Genomic DNA, 19,400 nt, shown 5'->3' with positions numbered 1-19,400 from the left:
TCCATGAGTGCTGTAACTTGTTTTTGAGCCTCTGCCCATTGATTTGGTGGCAGGTTTGGCATTCCTTTTAGCCTTGGTAAAGTGTGAAAGTGGAACCTGTAACCTTGAGATACAATATTTAGAACACATTTGTCTTGGGTGATGACGTGCCAATTGTGTGCAAAAAGTGCTAGTTTTCCTCCCAAGGGAGCTGCCAAGAGAAAGATGCTTGGCAGACGGAGGGGGAAGTCACTGGGACTGTTTTCTATAGGATTGTGGCCCGTCTTCCCCTCCTTTCTGGGTTGAAGTACCCAATTGGCGACGTTTGTAAGAGCCTTGTGGCTGACCTCTGCCTCTTGGTCGTCTGTATCTGCCCCTCTGAGGTCTGTCTGAAGTTGGAAAGGACCAATTTTTAGTTGGCCAATTTCTGCTAAAACGAGGGGGCTGCACCTGTAAGAAATCCTTGACTGTTTGCATAGATTTTGCCTTATCCATTTTCTTTAATACTTCTTCTGCTTTCACTCCAAATAAAACATCCTGCTGTAAAGGTGCATCCAGTAATTTTGCTTTAACATGATCAGGTAAACTTTGTTCTTTTAACCAAGCATGCCTACGGATGACAGACCGTGTAACTGCTGCCCTACAAGAGGCTTCTAATGAATTAAATCCACATTGCAGAGTATGTTTGCCCACTTGTTCTGCTGCATGCAATAAATCCTGCATTACCTTGTAGTCAGGAAGCTCTGAATTTGGAAGCATTTTTTGCTTTAACTGAGACCTCAAATATTGCTGATATTTCAGCATGTGAAACTGGCAATTTAAGGCCCTCATTGCTACAGTTGCTGAAGTGTATACTTTCTTTCCCCATCTGTCTAATGCTCCAGAATCCCTTTCAGAGGGAACTGGATTTTTAGCTGTAGAGGCCTTAATCCCTTTGGGACCATGGGAAATGGTTTCTGGGTCAGCAACAGGGCTTTTGTATAGAAATTTGTGAGAGTCAGGGACTCTGTAGTATCTGTCTGGTTTGACTGGGGCTGGAGGTAAAGAATCAGGATTTAAACTAGATTCTGAATAAACATCATCCACAATGTCTAATACTGGTGGAATCGCAAGGGGTCTGTGCTGAGGCAATAAGAGGAACTCTCAAAGCCTTTTCTTGGATTCTGAGTAATCCTGGCCCTCCCAGTGAAAATGTTCCCTCATGGTATGCAAGGTTTCCCCAAAAGAGTAGTCCTCTGGAGAAGAGGCTTAAGGGATTGATTCTTCAGCATCAGAATCCTAATATGGGGGAAAAGAGTATTCCTGATCTGCAGAAGAACCCGAGGAAATGGAAACCTGGTCAGATGAGTCATAGTCTTCCTCCTGTTTAGGCCTTGTATCAGGAAGGAGATGGGAACCCCTGATCAGAATAATTAAGTCTTCGGACATTTTGAGCATCTGTTTCTTAGGCATGGGGGCCTGTACTGGAGAATGCTGTACGGGCTTTTTTACTTTTAAAGGAGTTTTAGACTTAGCATAAGATTTGATAGATAGTGTAGTCGGTCTGAAGACACCTTCTGCAGCTGAGGGCTGTTTAACTGCTCCGGATCCCTCTTCAGGGATAGTCTCGGTAAGGCCTAAAGGTAGAGTATCTGGTGGCCCAGCCATCTCCGCTTGGTAGTCGGAGGCAGATTGTGGTTCTAAAGCAGCGGTCGTCAGGGGCTGTGAAGGCGCCTCGCTGAAAACCGGAGAACTGGCGACTGGCCTAGCAGAGGCCTCGTCGTCAGGTCTGGGTCTCGGATGCCTGTCTTTGTCTTTGCACTTCTTGTGTATCCCTGTCAACGGATGCTCCGACGGCATGGTATAATTGAATTTTCTGCCAAAGTAATATCGGGCAAAATCAAACAGATGTTTAATAGTGTGCTTGTTAAACCTAGCACAAAACCGACAACCAGTGACGTCGTGGGCTAGGCCTAGGCATGGAATACAGTAAGAATGAAAATCCTTATGAGGTATTTGCTTCCCACAAGAAATACAATTATTAACTTTTACTGACATCGGTCTGAGGCAAGAAAAAGTTTCCCCAATGGGGTACTGAGCTTTATAGAAGACTTCGGTTCTGAAATTCGGATTGAAAATCTCAGGAGTCGGCTGACCGGCACTTGCGAACTGCTTCTGCTTCGGGCACTGCACGGCAAGAAAGACTAAAGAAAATGGCGTCGGCTGCCTCTTTTATACCCCTGTCGTACTGACGTCAGGGAAGAAGCGACCGCAACCGATGCCGGACCAAGACTTTGGAACTCAGGCCGACTGCGGGACCTCCTGAAAGCAGATAACCCAAGTGTAATGACTGCAGCAGTGTAACACGATGAACATCTATTTGGGTATATTACCATAGCTTATCCATCCTAGGAGGAGGAAGGATTAGGATCTAGGAGCCCCTAGAGTATGGTCCTGGCACAGCCTGTGTTGAATCTGCAGAGGGAATCCCATTTGTAATGCTTTGTACAAGTATATAAAGAGGACAAAATGGCTGCCTCTAAGATACTTCTAGAGTCCACTCCTCTCCAATATGTCATCAAAGAAGACAAGGCTCTAGTAGAATGTGCCCTGATTCTGCCTGGAATAGATTTGTCATAATGGGAACAGCAAAAAGCCATAGCAAGGGACAACATCTTCAAATAGTCTGTTTTGACAGTTCCCCTTTCTTTGTGCCGTCACAGGAGACAGCTGTACAGCTTCCCTAAAGGACTTTGCCCTGCTAAAATAATACTGGAGTTGTATGGCACATACAGAGTATAGAGAATCCTTTCTCCCTGATTTTTAAGTTCTGGATAGAAAACAGGGAAACTGATGTTGAGATTCAAGGTAAGCTCTGAAACAGCTTTTGGCATGAGTGAGGGATTTGTTCTTAAAGTAACCCTACCCCTATGAAAAATCAAATAAGGTGCACCAACCATAAGAACTTGCAGAAGTCAGTGTAATATGCAACAGTTTTCCAACTGAACTGCAAATCAACCAAATAAGCATCTCCAAGAGAGACAAATTTAACTTTCAGTACAACGTTAAAATCCCAAGTAGGTGCCACCTGTTTCCTACATGGTTTAATAATCAAACTCCCATTCAAGAACTGCTTTCCCAAAGACAGTTAACAAAAGGGGAAGATCCATGGGCAAACATGCTGAAATGGCCTAAAGATTAACCTTGATATAGGAATAAGACAGGCCAGAGGATGGTAGATCCCACAAACCAGTGGCACATAATCCCTAACTGGGCCCTGGTTATTAGTGTGGCACCAACCAGAAAATATTTTCCACTTGCTAACAAAAGACTTCCTAGCAGCATGTTTTTTTTTGCCTCCTTTGAGACCTGCTGCATGTCCTCATGAAAAAGGTGCCTAAAGGTATCAAAAATGGAATCATCCAGGCAGTCAGCTGTAGCTGTTTGAGAGTGGGGTGTATGAAACTTCCCCTCTTTTGTTTGAATAGATTCAGTCTGAGGAAGCTTGTGGTAATTGCCCTTGGCCAATTCCATAAGAAGAAAGAACCACTGCTGCCTGGACTATAAGGGAGTCACTACAATGATCTTTGGAGAGTCCTTCTGAATCTTTGGAACTAGCCTGAATATCAGTGGAAAGAGTAGAACTGCATAAAGGAACATTCAAGAACATGGTAGGGAATAATCTAGAAGGCATCCAAGAAACACAATCCTATTGGGAATGAATTAGAGGAGATTTTGTGACTGTTGATCTCAAAGCCCAGGTTGAGAAGGACCCATGGAAGGGATACCTGACTCCTGGAAAAAAAGAGCACGCAAAGATAAGTAAGTAATCTAAATAAGGAAATAGTTCAGTGCAGAGTGAAGGGCATTCGCATATCACTGGAGCTAGACTTTTTGTAAACACCTTTGTAACTGTAGATAACCAACCAAAGGGGTAATGTAAGGAACTGATGATGTGACCCAAACACAGAAAATGTGAGGAAACCTCTGAATTCTCTGGTAATAAGAATGTAATAAGCAACTGTTATGTCTCGAGTTACCATGAAACCTGGAAGAGGAATGAGAAGTAGCAGACTCTGTAAAGTAAACATCCTGAATTTTGGTACTTTCACAAACAAGTTGACAAAGGATAAGTTGAGTATTAGTCTCCTAGAACAGTGGTCTCCAACCTTTTTTAACACCACGGAACGGTTTCATGTAAGACAATTTTCCAGAAACAGGCCATCGTGCCTGCATAATAAGCAAGCAATAATGCTACATAGGGTGTGTGTTAATGTGTAATTAACACCCGCCCAGAGGTGTTATGAAGCCCGGTGTAGCAATTTATATCCAGTGCCACATGTAACCCTCCTGAACTACTCAGAATCCATTTGCTGAAACAATCTGTTGCCAAAGAGAAAGACTGAGAACCAGATTCTGGTACAGATTTGAAGGGGAAGAGGCAGGAAATGAGGGAGGGGGAGAAAGAATACTGACTGGCATAGTCATTCTGTGGTACAGGCCTGTCCCTTTTTCTGTATTCTGAAAGGATCCCTGCTTTTTGTTGGACCCCTCCAGCCATTTTTTTTAGATCCCTGTTTGCTGTAAGCTTCCCAGGATTGCTTGTCTTGCTTTTCAAAACAGGAATTAGTGTTTTTGGAAGATTTAGAAAAAGGGAATTAAAAATCTTAGTAAATCCCTGGATCAATTTGCCTCTTTCAATAAACTGAGTAACTCTGTAGAAGAAGGACCAAACAAAACCTCCTTATCCAAAGGAGAATTCAAAATCTTAGATTTTACTTCTTTAAAAAAAAAAAAAACGTCTGATTACGTACCCTGGCAAAATGTCACATTGAAGTAACAGTACCTGTAGCCCTGGGCACAGACCCGGTGCAATCTTTTTCTGCTCTTTAAAGAATTTTTAGACACTTGAGAAAAACTAGTAGTAACAGGATTCAGAATGGACCTGCTTTCTGTGTCTAATGTAGCAGAAAAGTTCCTCAAACTCTCCACACAAGTCAACAAGTATTTCAACATATGAGCCTGAGAGTTTAGGATTCTGAAGGCTACAGCTGAAGTAGAAAAATATCTTTTCCAAACCCATCAAAACCTAAGTGTAGCATGTGGTGCAACTACCTGTAACATGTAGTATTTCCTTAAGGAAGGCATCCATTTGTTCCCACAAAAGTACGTTATTCATTCTGGACACAGTCTCAGAAAAAAAAAAATCATGTACAGGAGAAGATGAAGAAGCACTCTCCTCAGAAAAAGAGGCAGGTGCTTACGAAGAAAATACAAAAGCCGCCTTCTCCCTGTCATTATCATAATCCTCTGATAAAACATACTCACATTTGTGGAATTAAGAATCACCATGTTACATGAGATTCAAAACCTGTTGTTGTTTGCCTTTTCGGCTTTTAGGGGTCGCCACAGCGGATCTCCGGTCCGCTAATGATTGGCAGTAGATTTTTATGGTGCCGGGTTGCCAGCTCGATGCCCAACCTTCAACGAAGGCACACCCATTTACCTGTAATAAACCCTTATTAACAGACACACTGTCTTTGGATGAAATATGTATAATCTTTTTTTATTCTCTCTATGGACATCCCTAGAAGGAGACAGACTGAAGAATGATACTTCAACCTGGAAACAGGTCTCTTACCATAGCCACTTCAGGAAAAAAACTCCTGGAGAAACTCCCACATCAAAAAAGATAGTTCTCTCATGCCTGGTATAGACACTGGAACAGCTGCAGAGGACATGGCTAACCCTCAGTCCATGGTGGGGGAAGGAACTACAACAAGAGATCCCAGAGAAACCAGTGAGTTATCTGAGGAACAAGCTGTGGCCATTACAGTGTCACCCAGTAATTGCTAAGGCAGTACAGGCTCTTTAACATGTTTTTTCTTTTTAAGTTCAAGAGAAGGAGAAACTGCAGCACCAGTAAAGGTATCCATCTTCCTGCTGAGGGAGAAACCGGTTTGTCAGTAAGCACTACTGAAACGAATCGGCTGGCAGGTAAATTGTCACTCTAGTGTTCACAGTCAGTACATACACTTACACACACTACACAGTTCCCCCAAATATCACAAACGTAAATGCACAAGCAGTACACTTTATTCCCAAACAATTCATAACTCCCTTTTCATAGAAAGTGTCACTGAATTAAGTAAAAATGAAAATAAGTTGTCACTTGCATCAAAATACACTTACAATCAATCACTTTAAACATATAATTCCTTCATATCGTTCATAAAAAAGTACAAAGGTAGCACATTTTTTCATAAAAGTGCCCTAGATCTAGTTAATTAGTCCTAGCTACTAGAAATAACTAGTCTGATGGTTCCATTAAAATGTCAACACAGTAAATAGCCAGTATTCTTAAAGAAACCCAGTCACAATTCTGGCCAAAAAATAGAAAACAAATACCATATCTGTGTGGAAGGGTTCCCCAAAGTGGACTTATCTGTCAGAAAAAGAAGACTGGAACCAACCACTGAAACTGTGAAGCCCACAGATAATCTCTTGAGGAAGGCAAGAAAGTACTTAAGAAAGTGGTAACCAGGCTGCTGTTTTCTTCCTGTGGACAGAGACAGCAACCTGGGTGCACATGGGGAGGGGAGCCACAGGCTTTTGAAGATTGGTTGTCCATTACATCCTGGGCAGACTATAACTCAAATAGCAGGGGTCTATATTAGATAACTGAACGTTTGAATGTTCGACTGTCATATGGCCGACACCATATGATCTAACTTTCAAAAGTTCGAATATCTAATAAAGAAATAAAATAAACTACAGAAAACACATACCTGAATGCTCTAAGCAGGGAGGGCAAGCCCCCCTGCTCCCCACCCCACCCCCGCACTTTAAATATACCAACTCTGAGATCGCACTATGGTGCAGAAAAGGGAAATCTTCCCATTCCGCACTATACGGAGATCTCCGTTACAACGTTCAAACATTCAAAAATATGATCATATGGTGTCAACCATACGAGACTAAAAATTTTGAATGTTTGAACATTCAATGCAGAGTGAGAATAATGAGCATCTATCATTTTCTGACAGCTTTCTTCATTTGATGCCTCTGTCTGTCTTTTTTCATTGATTTCAATGTCTGACTTTTTCAAACTTGGCATTTTATCAGACTGATTGTAAGACTATATAGGAACAAATGAAAAATAAAGTCCCAATTAAACATTGCTGAGTACATCTTGTCTATTTTTTTTTATTTAGTTTACTGGAAGTCATCTCCTGCATTGATGCTGTATATAAGATTTACTGGGAACCATCTCCTGCACTGATGCTGTATTATAGAGGTTTGCCTCCTGGGACTTTCCAAGATATCTGCACATTGATTAATAGCCATACCTCCCAACCGTACTGAACTACTCGGTAAAAAAACGAGTTTGGGGGTCCAAACAATGGGGTGCCACGATTCCCAAGTGGCACCCCTTCATTTCCAATTTTCCTGTGCTTTTATTTTAAAAAATAAATCCTGGCTTTTTTGACCTGATGTCATCACACACATGACGTCAGCTCCATGAGACAGCTGCCAGCCTGTCGGAATCAAGCTCAAGTCTCAATGTGCATCCATTTCCGGCTCACATATGCATTTCCAAATATTTTGAATGCGAGTCTGGTGGTCCCGGTGGATTTATATCAGCTGCATGACTGAGGAATGAACGTTTCAGAGTGGTGAGGCTGATTGCTACTGTGAGCTGCCAACACAGGAATGGACGTTTCAGAGGTATGGAAGCTGCCGTTTCAGTACCTGTATATGGAACTTATGGAAGCTGCCATTTCAGTACTTGTATATGGAACTTATGGAAGCTGCCTTTTCAGTACTTGTATATGGAACTTATGAAAGCTACCTTTTCAGTACTTGTATATGGAACTTATGGAAGCTGCCTTTTCAGTACTTGTATATGGAACTTATGGAAGCTGCTGCTTCAGTTGTATTGTAGTGTGTGTGTGTGTGTGTGTGTGTGTGTGTGTGTGTAAATGCCCCAGGTGAATATACCTGGTGGCTAGAGGAGGTAATCAGCCTCTAACCTTGTACCTTTAGTACAAGTGCCAAGAGCCTAAAAGTCCCTACCCACCACCCCTTGTGAAAGCTCTAGATTTATGCCTCATATTTGTTCTGCTCCTCATAAAATCTGTGGTTTTATGGCTTTTTGCAGCAAGTCAGTGAAGGATTGAATTCAGTAAATAATGACAGGCATTTGAATTTCATTCTTCAGAAAATAAATGGTAACACAAAAACCTTTAATTCTACCAATGTTCTAAGTTTATAAGGTCAGTATTTGAAATATGTCCCTATTTTAGAGCTGTAATGTATTCCCCTATTATTGGCTTTGTCCAGGTTTTTTGTGTGCTAACAGGTTGAGAGCTATGGTGAGAAGTGAGAATTGAATTCTGTATTCCCCATTATTTGGTGTTGTGCAGGTTTTTTGGGCTAAGAGATCGAGAGCTATGGTAAGACGTGAGAACTGAATTCATTAAACGATAGCCATTTAACTTCAGGAAACTGCTGATTTGGCATAATGGTATGTTGTGCTGACTGTAGTGCATAGGGTCCTAGGTTCAAGACTTGGCAGTGAAACACATGGTGGTAACACAACATTTTATTCTAGCAACTTTCCAAAATTATACAAGCAATGTTTTAAAATGTGTCCCTGGCTCCCCCCCCCAAAAAAAAAATAAAATGTGGCTTTTTCCAGATTTCTTGTGCTGCAAAGTTTAGAGATACAGTTGAGGGGATTTTACAAGGAGCTGAGAGCTTCAGGGGAAGAGAAGTTTAGTGCTGCTTATGCTGAGTCTGCTTGCATTGTTTATAGCATAACAGGTTAAACTGCTTGCTTTTGATGCAGAAGACTGTGGGTTCTACTCCCACAGTCTGTAGATGCATTGCTGATACTGTACTGTGTTGTACTTTTAAAGGGGGTAGGTGTAACAAGTCAAGGGTGTAGCTACAGATAGAACAGAAGTGAGCAAATGTCATGCACAAGGGCATTTGTGTCTCAGCGGAAAGAGCAAAAAATATTAACCCAAATTCAGGAACAGAAAATCAGAATGATTATATCCTGTGCTGCATTACAAGAAAAAAATGTGTGTGTGGAAGTAGACTTATGATGGAAATGTTCTGAAATGGGCAGTTTTGTCATTGGTTCATTTTGTTTCATTGCCTACTGGAAAAATCTTCAAACAGTAAATTTAAAATGCACTCTAAGTCTAACAATTGTGCTGTATTATGGAAGGAATATAATTTGATACACCTTCCTGACTTTATTAAAGAACTCTTGTATGTTTCTTGTTTCGTGTGCAGGGGGCCTATGATTTGAAAACATCCCAAAGGTAATCTTTATCCACCACTGGCCAGATGCATTTTATTTGGATGTGGTGTGGGTTTCAACGCTGTTTCAATGAATGTGAGTTTCAAGGGCAGAGAAGTTTTAATGCTATGTTTATTTTCATTGTGAGACGGTACTGCTTTGTTTAGCAGATGTCTATTAGTGTTTGTGCATTGTGCTATTGCATTGTGCTATAAAATGTAAAAATAAAATCCAAATATTCAATGTAGAAGTAAAGCAGTATGCACATTAGTGTTTTATGGTAAATGGAGTGAAATAGCCAGGTAATATGGCATACAAAAAAAAAACATATTCATAGCAGATATCCAGGCCATCTTTTTTGGAGAAGGTTCCCCTGCACCCTAGTAAGCAGGGGTGTGCAGGTAAAACTTGTCTGACTGAAGACTGCTGGAACAGGGCTCAGTTTTGAGCTTTTTTTCCTGGTTAATTTGGTAACTTGTTTAAATCAGTTTGTTTGTTTTCTATTGTTTTATATATATATATATATATATATATATATATATATATATATATATATATATATATATAAATAAAAGTGCACTTTATTCATCTTCTTTTACTGTATTTGTGTTTCTTCCTACTTTATTACTAGGGGCATTGACTACAACTCTGATATGCGATATATAACAATAAGTATCCTTTTTTGTGCATATAAGTGTTTTGAGTGTTTCTGCTTTACTTTCTAAAAAAAAAAAAAAAACAAAAAACAAAATTATATATATATATATATATATATATATATATATATATATATATATACACACACACACACATACTTGTTTCCCACCTTTCTAAGCTAGTATAATCCAAGTTTTCAGGTTAGTGCTAAATTCAGGGCTGTGTTACAAATCTTGGTGTTTGCCCATACCTTACTTGGACAGAAGGAAGTTCTCTATTCACCTGTGAGGGGGGAGCTTTGAGCAGCCTGTCCGTCACTGGAGGAGTGGTTTCAGCCCAGAAATTAGTAGTTTACTGGCCATTTTGGGCTAATTTCTATATCTTTCATTTCCGTGCTATAAATACCGTATTTGCCCAGTTTTGCGCACCGGGCAGCGCCGGTTAGCTAGGGCAAAACTATACCCGGCTCCACAAAGTCTCCTCTTCAATTTTTGCCTTGGAACTAGACACATTTTCAACTTAAGCACTCAAGCCATTCATTTCTCAGCCTGGCACTTACTCAAAACCTATAGCAAGCACTTATAAACCCTAGCACTACACCCTCCTGTACTGTACAGAAGGACAAGGCTCTCTATTCGACCTTACCAGCCATCCAGTAAAACACTTCACTGTACCTATCCAGGCATGTCCAAAGGGCAGTTTCAGGTGTACTCTCCAGTCCAACTGTTGAATCTGGGCATTTTGAGGCAATGTTACAACTGCCTCATGTACACAGAAAACCCCATCCTCCTACCACCAAACACTAACACATGCGAGAGATGCAATTATACAGCCAAACTGGAGGCTAAGCTCTCTCAACCCAAGACTGGATCAGACAGTCAAGAGGAGAAGGGAAACACTTGCATCACACCACCAGTCTCACATAAACCCATTAAAGCAGCACTTGAAAAAAACACACATAAATACATGAAAACATACTCGGAGGCTCTAAATAAAAATCTGCAAAACCAACAGAGACCTCCAAAGCAAACATCCAAGCAACCTCCACCCCGCAACACAAACCATGAAACACATACTTCACAAAAACCAGTGTGCCATGCAATCACAGCCCTTAAGGGAAAATAACATACCCAATATACTAGTAATAGGTGACTCTATAGTCAAGCACACTGACATCCCACTCACTAGGCTGAATAAGGAGAAGGTTACTGTTAGCTGGCTGTCGGGCGCCAGGATCCGCCACATAACACAAGCATTCAGGTCACTACTGAACAAGTACAATATGACTGTGTCATTGTCCATATTGGTGTGAATGACCTGAGCCGTACCTCCCTGGACTACATGAAGAGAGACATGGAAAAGCTCTCTGATCACGTAGCCCAGGCCGGTATGACCCTGACCCTGAGTAGCATCCTGCCCTCACCAAGAATGATACCACGGTATAAAGAAAAAAATCTCAATTTCAACAATTGGCTAAGTTTTTGGTGTCATTCAAAGGGGATCGAATGTCTGTCCGCCTGGGATGACATGCTCGACAAGCCACGCTGCTTCACTAAAGACAGATTGCACCTGTCACCCTTAGGATTTCGAATACTGGCCAAGGCTCTTGCCACCCCCACAGTGCCTTTTTTAGGCAAGGCCCAAAAGACAAACCCACCACCGTAAATAGCACGAGTAACAAAAAACTGAGGGTAATGCTACTCAATGCCAAAAGTCTGAACCTCAATGCATGCACTTGAGGCACTCCTCAGTATGGAGAAAATCGATATATGTGCAGTAACAGAAACCTGGTTTAAGGCTCAAGAGAGCACCCCAGCACTACCAGGCTACAACTCATACCATACATTTCGGCCACAGAACCCAAACCGAAATACAAAAGGCGGGGGCATATCCATATTCATCAAGGATACCCACACCTCCAGGTTAGTGGCACAGCACGTTGCTTCAGAGATCATCCACGTGCAACTAACAATGGGCAAAACGGCAATTCAAATTGTAGCTCGCTATAGATTACCCACCATGTCCCAGGACCCCCATTCCGCGTTTCTGGTAACATAAAGGTCCTACCAAACACCCTAATATTGGGGGATTTCAATTACCCAAACATTAACTGGGAGAACTACTCAAGTACTAACTCCCTTGCCCAACATTTCCTAGAATTTATAAACTCAAACGCCCTGGTTCAACTGGTCAACACTCCCACCAGAGGTGACAATATATTGGACCTGTTCATCACCAACATGGGCGACTGGTGTTCCACACCGGAGGTCAACCCCTCGCTGGTTAGATCCCACCATAAACAAATCACTTTGGATATCCACATTCCGCCCCCACCCCCGGACAGGAAAACCACCGTGAAAAACTTTTCAAAAGCAAACCTCACATTACTTAAGACCGAGGTGGAAAGTTTCAAAGCCCTCATGCTGAAGTATAACGCTGTCCAAGCAGCAAAATCCTTTACTAATGCATTCTATGGGCACTTACAAGAATGCATGGATCATGTCATCCCAAGCAAAACCAAGACTCACTCCTCCAAGAAAAGGAAACCAGTCTGGTGGACTCCTGCCACAAACAAGCTATACAATAGAAGGAGGAAACTAGTACAGATAAGAGTAAAATCCCAAGAAGGGAAGACATCCCTGATCAGTATCAGAAAGAAACTACGATCCCTCATAAAATCATCCAAGGCGAGCTTTGAAAGAAAAATTGCCAAGGACTCCAAAGATAACCACAAGGCATTCTTTAGCTATGTCAAGAATCTAAGCGGCAATGCTCAGATCTGCTCAGAGTTAGTGCAGAATGGCACAAAATACACTCAACTGACCGATATCGCCAACATCCTGGCAGACAGGTTCAGCGCAAACGTCACCCCCATCTCATCACCAAAAGGGCCCATAACCATACCAGAAGAATGTAGAGTCCCTGAAATCACAGACATTCAGGTTAAAACAGCCCTCTCCAAAGCCAAAAACACAGCATCAATGGGACCGGACAGTGTCCCAGGCTGTGTCCAACACGAGCTCAAAGACGAACTAACCCCTCATCTAAACACACTGTTCAGACTCAGTCTCTCCACAGGCTACGTACCCATAGAGTGGCGCACAGCAACGGTTATTCTGCTCCACAAAGGTGGAGCCACAACAGACACCGGGAACTATCGCCCTATAAGCCTGACTAGCTTGGTCTGCAAAGCTATGGAGCGCATCATCATGGACCTCATTAGCAGAGACATTGGGAACCTCCAAACACTGGACCCTACCCAGTTCGGCTTTGTTAAGGGCAGATCATGCCTCCTAAACATGGTGGACCTCTTTGAGACAGTTACCAAGGCTACAGATGAGGGAAAAGGTGGTACACACAGCCTACCTAGATCTCGCAAAGGCCTTCGCCACCATTCCCCACTCTGGTATTATAGACAAGTTCACCAGCCTGAACATAAACCCCTACGTCTCAAGATGGGTTGACAACTGGCTCACGGACAGAACCCACATAGTGAGAGTTGCGGGAGCTAGGTCCGACTCTAAATCTGTTACAAGTGGAGTTCCCCAGGGCTCAGTCCTAGGACCCCTCCTGTTCGGCATATACTTCTCAGAGGTACAGGCAAGCACAGGAGGACTATGGCTGACCAAGTTCGCAGACGACTGCAAACTAGGGGATATAATTGACTTTCTGGCTGACACAGACATCCTCCAAAAGGGTCTCACTGAGACGGATACCTGGTGTCAAATTCATGGCCTCAAGCTAAATGCCAAAAAGTGCATAGTCATCCCCTTTGGAAAAAACAAAGTACCCAAAAACTACCACATAGGTGGTAGTCCCCTAAGTACGGAAGACGTAATAAGGGATCTGGGAACCCAAGTAGATAGTAATCACACCTTTGATAATCACATTGCCAAAGTGGTTAGAAAATCCTTCTACATGGCCCACCTAATCACAAAAGGGTTCGCATCCAGATCAAAAGAGGCATTGTGCCCCTCTACTCATCACTCATCAGACCCATCATAGAGTACAATGCCCCATTTGGGATGTACCTTACAAGACACCTGCAACATCTGGAAAGACCACATAAGTACCTCACCAAGAGGATCACTGGCCTCAAACAGATGCCCTATGCAGCTCGACTGAAGAAATTACAGCTGTACTCGGTTGCATACCTCCTACTCAGAGGTGATCTCTGCCTGACACACAAGGCCATGTCCAACCCAGAATTGATGGACATGCTCCACCCTAAAGAAAACCTTGTCCCAGCGAGCCTCAAGCTCTAGGGATCTAAACCTCACCACAACAATAAATAGGATGTGCTGGAGGGATAGATTCCTGTCCCAGAGACTTCCCATGCTTTGGAACAAGATCTCAATCTACATTAGGCAGAGCTCCTCGCTAACACTCTTCAAAAGAAATCTTGACGAGTGGATGGGAAACAGAAAGTTTACCTCTGGGATCACTTCAGTGGCTCTGCTGGACAGAGGCACAGGGAAGTAATCTAAGGGGGCGGTGAAATCCAACACATTCTGGCTAGGCTTATAAATGCCTTCGGGCATATAGCCTAGTACCTACCTATGAACCTATATAATTATATGCATATATTTTTTATGTGAAATACATGTTTCCACATAGTGTTTGCACATAAATGCACATTTACAAGTTTGGGACTGACAGCAGTAACCAATCACACTTGGTAGTAAATCAAGGTGAAGTCATACAATTGTAAAATTTGATAACCTTTTAAAAAAGTATCAAACTTAAAACAATAAAATTTCCAGCAACAAAAATAACGTTGGGCTGAACTGCACTCTAGGGTATAAATATCAAGTACACTTTTTTCAAGCAATAACAAGACAGCCCTGCATTTGAATAAGCAAAGAGCAGATGAGTTAGCTGTGATCATGGAAATATATAAATTTATATTACCTACAGGTGATCCTTAAGTTGCAGTCAGAAGTGAGGAAACGCATTTGCTATTGTGATGTCTTGTGGGACAACATTCATACTAGCAGGGCCAAGTTTTCAAAAGGATCTTTTATCTACTGGCATATTAAATGAAGGCCTATATATCGGCATCCATCCTGACTACATATAGGTTTGTAGGTGAGTACTAGGCTAGCTGCCACTGTGGGCCATTTTAAAACCAGGCCAGTTTCCCTCAAAGATGAGAATCATACCCTGAACTCTGTGTCTGTGAGGAAAACACCTTCACCATTATGCCAACTGATGAAATAATTTAAAATCTAATTAGAATAACATAACTGCTGTCCTGAGAAATGGTAACCAATTAGCTTTGAACAGAGATGTTTTCTACTGTCTTCCAAATGGCACAAAGAACAGTATTGTGTGGTAACTTTAAAGAAATGATAATAATAAGTATGCATTTGTATTCAGTTCTAGGAAACATAGCATTTATAGTTACTGCCTTGTTTGCTTCTGTAGTGGGTAGATGCAAGAGTTAGAGGAGGCTTTTGAGCTGAATGAAGACCTCATCAACTATTTTTTAAGTTTTGAAAGGTTTAATGTCGGTAACCACACTCAAGGATACTTAGGGTTTCGGCTAAGGGGAGAGTAATTACTACATTTTGTGATATGTCTTTGTGAAGTACCCAATAGCATTAAAGACAACTTAGAACATCTCATAATAAGGTTATTGGCAAATAGCCTGTGTCAGTGCCAAATAGGTCAGACATCTTATTTGATTTTTTTTTCATTTTGTAACCTATTTGCTTTAGTTACTACTGTGTTCATAAAAGTATGCAGACGATACATGGAAGATAAACAGATGAGCAGAGCACCAAAAACAGAGCCTTGTAAAACCTCATTTGAGAAAGTGAAAACATCAGATTTCTCATGTCATACAAATAACTTGTAAACTATTTTAAAAATCTCCTCATAAAATCCACAGTGGAAACGTTTTTCTATATGAATATTGTGGTTAACAGTTTCAAAAGGACATTTTTATATCAACAAAAAACTGCCCAAGGAAGGTAAGCCTTTTTCCATATCCATGTACATGTTTGGTTAGTGAATAAACTACTGTAATAGCACTGAAGTTGGGAGAAAAAATGTTTTGATATGTTAGAATGTCGTAATTATTAATATATTATAGAACTGGTTTATAGACCACTTTTGTAGTACTTACATGAGTAGGCACATAATAGTAACTGAATGGAAATCAGTCGATGAGAAAGGAAATGATACTTTGGAAAATGATGTGCTTGTAGCATGTTTATGAAAGGGTTTACATATACAATACTAGTTTATCAAGTATAGGTCCACTAAATTTTAAGAACTTTAAATGGAAAGGTATGGATATATAGAGAATATGGGTGTACTATTTTTTCTAGGCAAGTTTGGTCTATTTTATGCCTAACAGATTTGAACATATTTGAAATGGGAAGAGGGATTATTAATAAGCTTATGTAAAATAATTTTTGGAGAAGATGGTGTGATGTTGCTACAAAAGGATGCTGTGTCATGCCAACAGGCGTGGATCAGCTTATTTTTTTTTATTTCAACTGACGTATTTTTGTTCATTTTAATACCTGGATTTGAGTTTTGGAAGATTTTGCTGTTAGCTAGTTTATTTGCATCTCCCTATAAAGACTTTGCTCAGCTGGAATAGAGAACTTGTATATGTGTCAGATATGCAGACTTTGCAGCATCTATGGTCATTCTACATACAGTACAATGGAAAAGTATTTGCCCCCTTCCTGATTTCTTATTTTTTTTGCATGTTTGTCACACACAAATGTTTCAAATCATCAAAAAAATATAAATAAATTTTAGACAATGATAACCCAAGTAAACACAAAATGCAGTTTTTAAGTGATGATTTTATTTAATAAGGAAAAAAAAAAAACTATCCAAACCTACATGGCCCTATGTGAAAAAGTAATTGCCCCTAATCTTAATAACTGGTTGTGCCACACTTAGCAGCAACAACTGCAATCAAGCATTTCCGATAACTGGCAATGAGTCTTTCACAACGCTGTTGAGGAATTTTGGCCCACTCTTCTTTTCAGAATTGTTTTAATTCAGCCATATTGGAGGGTTTCCAAGCATGAACTGCCTTTTTAAGGTCATGCCACAGCACCCCAATTGGATTCAAGTCCGGACTTTGACTAGGCCACTCCAAAACCTTAATTTTGTTTTTTTACGCCATTCAGAGGTGGACTTGCTGGTGTGTTTTGGATCACTGTCCTGCTGCAGAACCCAAGTAAGCTTCAGCTTGAGATCATGAACTGATGGCCGGACATTCTCCTTCAGGATTTTTTGGTAGAGAGCAGAATTGATGGTTCCATCAATCACAGCAAGTCGTCCAGCAGCAAAGCAGCCCTAGACCATCACACTACCACCACGTTTGACTGCCAGCATGATGTTCTTTTTCTGAAATGCTGTGTTACTTTTACGCCAGATGTAACGGGACACAAACCTCCCAAAAAGTTCAACTTTTGCTTCATCAGTCCACAGAATATTTTCCCAAAAGTCTTGGGCATCATCAAGATGTTTTTTGGCAAAAGTGAGATGAGCCTTTATGTTCTTTTTGGTAAGCAGTGGTTTTCGCCTTGGAACTCTGCCATGCAAGCCATTTTTGCCCAGTCTCTTTCTTATGGTTGAGTCATGAACACTGACCTTAACTGAGGCAAGTGAGGCCTGCAGTTCTCGAGATGTTGTTCTGGGTTCTTTTGTGACCTCTTGGATGAGTCGTCACTGTGTTCTTGGGGTAATTTTTGTAGGCTTGCCACTCTTGGGAAGGTTCACCACCGTTCCATGTTTTCTCCAGTTGTAGATAATGGCTCTCACCATGGTTCATTGGAGTCCCAAAGCTTTAGAAATGGCTTTGTAACCTTTTTCAGACTGATAGATGTCAATTGCTTTGTTTCTCATCTGTTCCAGAATTTCCTTAGATTGCGGCATGATGTCTTCTTTTGGGATCTTTTGGCCTACTTCACTTTGACAGGTTCTATTTAAGTGATCTCTTGATTCAACAGGTCTAGTAGTAATCAGACCTGGATGTGGCTAGTGAAATTGAACTCAGCTTTCCCAAAAATGTGATTAACCATAGTTACTTCATGATTTAACAAGGGGGGCAATTACTTTTTCACATAGGACAATGTAGGTTTGGATATTTTTTTTCCCTAATAAAGAAAATCATCACTTAAAAACTGCATTTTGTGTTTACTTGGGTTATCTTTGTCTAATATTTAAATTTGTCTGATGATCTGAAACATTTAAGTGTGACAAACATGCAAAGAAATAAGAAATCAGGAAGGGGGCAAATACTTTTTCATTTCACTGTATATGTTTTAGGTTAGGAAACTGTGCAAGTTTATTTAGGTTAGTAGGGCTTCAAGTCTTGTCATTCATTTTCCCACTGTCTGGCTTTTCTTTCAAGTTTGATATTAGCAAAAGGGGTTCTGCTACCTCAAAGTTTACTCTATCTTTTTGAGTCCATAATAATTGCAGAATGAGGCAGTTCTAATCAAACTGCGGATGCTGAGAAAAGCACTGTTGTCAAACATAAAAAACTGAAGCAATACTAATTTCATGAACTATATCTGCACTCTGACTCAGGAATGGAGTCAATTTCTGTCATGGTATTACAAACCTAAAACATTTGCAGAAATTAAAAAAAAAAAAGTGAAAAAAGGTTAAGGAAACAAAAAATTATCATAAACTGGGTTGTTTTCTTTGAAGACGAAATAATACAGAGATTCTGAAATGTATTTGGTGGAAATGCACACTGGGGTAATTTCTTTTCTTTAACGTATTTATTAAATAATATTATACAACGACCTCCCATTAATATTCAAAAATGTGCACGCGGATTGGCAGCATGCACGTTGCAAATCTGAGTTATAGTAATGGAAAAAGGTCCGGTCGCCCGGACTTTTTCCATTACTATAACTCCTTTTTTTACAGCAACGGAGAACGCAAGATCTCAGTTGCTTCACACTGTCTCGCTATGTTAAACGAGTTTAACATAGCGAGACAGCTTTAAAAAAAAGCAACGGAGATTCTCTGCTGCTTTTTTTAAAGCTGTCTCACTATGTTAAACCCATTTAACATAGTGAAACAGTTTGTAAAAAGCAACAGAGATCTTGTTTTCGCCCACAGCTCTGATGTACTGCATGGGCATACGCAGGCTCAGTACATCAGAACTGCCGCAGAATACCACACAGCTGCGGAAAGGCAGCAAGGAGGCATTATACAATGCCATTATTTTAGAAAAGTAATTATTTGTTTTCTTAAATAATGTCATTGTATAATAGCAATAACCCACTTCTGGGTGTGGGTAATGCTGGATTTACCCATAGTTGGCTTTGTTTGGTCACTCGGGCTTCGCCCTCGTGACCAAACCACACCAACCGTGGGTAAATCCAGCATTACCCACACCCAGGCGTGGTTTATTGCTGTAACAAACCACAGGTATGCATTTACTAATACGAAATTAACACATTAACATTTTTTTAATTTACAT

Source organism: Protopterus annectens, chromosome 9.part0 (genome assembly GCF_019279795.1).
Source record: "Protopterus annectens isolate FY-2018-M chromosome 9.part0, PAN1.0, whole genome shotgun sequence".
Classification (NCBI taxonomy): domain Eukaryota; kingdom Metazoa; phylum Chordata; order Ceratodontiformes; family Protopteridae; genus Protopterus; species Protopterus annectens.
The sequence above is the reverse complement of the archived record's forward strand: the minus strand, read 5'-3'. Positions refer to the sequence as shown.